Raw genomic sequence first — 2318 nt, 5'->3', positions numbered from 1 at the left:
TTGAGAAAAAGCAATAAGAGAAAAACATTTGACTCTCATTTTATGTGAATATTTCATTAAAGAGAGTTCTTTTATGTTTATATCTTTGATGGTAATATAATGAAAAATGATAAGTACTTGGTAAAATATTAATGTAAATTTTAGTAATAGGCAACAATTGTAAGAAAGTTTTTTGTGCTATTTAGATGCTGTGAACTTGTCAGTTGGTGGGATTACATTGTTGTGTATTTCTCCATGAAGGGCATATGTACTTAAATATGATATATATATATATGTATATATATATATGTGTGTGTGTGTGTGTGTGTATAAATGGATCATTATGACATTGTCATTTTTTCTGTTTTCTTTTGGGTATGTCTGAGTTTCTAGTGTGTATGCATGTGTGTATGTATGCTCTTGAAGGATATCTAGTTCACGGAGGCAGAGTCTGTCCGTTGAACACAGACTACATTGATATGAATAGTGTAGCTAGTCAGCTTGTTTTTAGAATCCAATGTCTCCATGTTCCAACTGCTGAATTCACAGCCCCTGAGTTGTCATATGTTCAGTTTCATTAAATGATAGATCATATTATTATAAAATAATGTATAAAATCAATTGCAATGCTAACAACAGGTCAATAGTTGTAGGCAAACCAATAACTTAAATGAATAGACAATTATATTTCTTAAAGATTCTTTGATATGTCAAACTCTTAACAATCCTAAAGTCATTTTATTAAGTGAGTATTTTTAGTGGTGATTTTTATCACAACTTAAATATCTGTATGATAATTTAATAAAGACAGAAAATTTTAAACCTATTTGTTTAAAATCCATTGTTTGGTTTCATTGACTGAATGGTCTTTCCATATTTACTGTCTTTTGGAACTTTCGTAGACAATGCCTTCGTAGAAAATTCCCTTAGGAAACAACAACATATTACTGACTTTTGGCAACAGCCAGAGACTTAAGCTATAAAAGTTAACTTGACAAATGTTTAGTATTTCTCTACCTTAAAAGTTAAGAAAGCCCAAAGACAGAATTTTTCAAAAGAAGTTAGTCAAAATCTTCAAATAAACAATTCTCCTCAGAAGAGAATCTTGGAGGCATTTGTATAGCTAAAGGAAAAGAGACTAAATTATAGTAAATATTAAACTGAAAAGTAGTGAAAACTGAAAATTATTTGGCATATCTTTTTTCCTACACAAATGGTTATCTAACTCCTTTTTTAAAAATCTGTTTTACTACAAAGACTTTCTTTTAATCTTCTTAAGTTTCCCTGAAGAATATTTTACTGTGAGGCAGAGATTCATGTTCAAGGTCTACCTCCAACAATTCATACCATTGTAGTTATTCAAATAATTCAGCTGAGGTTCTATTTTCCGCTGTGATAAAATAACCATTATAATAATTATTCTCCCTTCCTTAGAACTATTGTGAGATCAAATGATTATCTGCAGGAAAATGTACTTGAAAAGCTTAAGCATAGAATTTTTGAAAGGTTGGTGAGGAGGAGGCCAGAGGTCTTTAAACCACAATGGGCTGGAATTGGTGTTCATTTGTTATGTCGTAGCTTGTTTGAGAGTGTGTGCTGTCAGGAATGCTATGAGTCTGTGTAGGCATCTGTCCTTTGTGTCCAGAAAACAGTGCTTACTTATAGCTACCCAAAACCTCTTGTTCTGACAGTCTTTCTTTCAAATTTCCTACAATTATACTCAAGTCTTGGAGGGAGAGGGAATGAGGTATTTGTCCCATTTAGATATGTTCTCCTGCTATTTCTTATTCTTTGTATCATGATAGGCTGTAAGTCTTTATGTTAATTACAGTATACTAAATAGAAGCTTCTTTGATTAAGGCTGAGAGATCTCTTAATCTGTGGGTATAATGGGAGCTCATTAGACGTATGTTTAATGCTATGTTGATGTAATAAAATAATAGTCACAGATTTTCCTCTAGGGCTCATGCCCTCTGTAGACACAGGTTTTGGCCCCATTAGTGATGTTATATATGGGGTTCATTTTGTGGACCTAGTTAAATCCATTCAGAAAATAATTTGCTACACCCACAACACTTCTGCCACTATTGCACCAGTGAAGGCAATTGATTTTTAATTGACCATGTTCATAGCTAGGTGTATATTCACATGTCCTTTTCTTGTCTGATAACATGCATGTCACCCTTTAGCATTATGAAAGCTAGCCTGAAGGGATGAAACAACCAAGTTAGCTTCAGCTTGTAGCTCCAAATTTCTCTGTTTCTGTCTCTGTGTCTGTGTGTCTGTGTCTGTGTGTCTGTGTGTCTGTGTCTGTGTCTCTGTGTCTATGTCTCTGTCTG

This window comes from Rattus norvegicus, chromosome 6 (assembly GCF_036323735.1).
Source record: "Rattus norvegicus strain BN/NHsdMcwi chromosome 6, GRCr8, whole genome shotgun sequence".
Lineage (NCBI taxonomy): Eukaryota > Metazoa > Chordata > Mammalia > Rodentia > Muridae > Rattus > Rattus norvegicus.
This window is presented reverse-complemented; position numbering follows the sequence as displayed.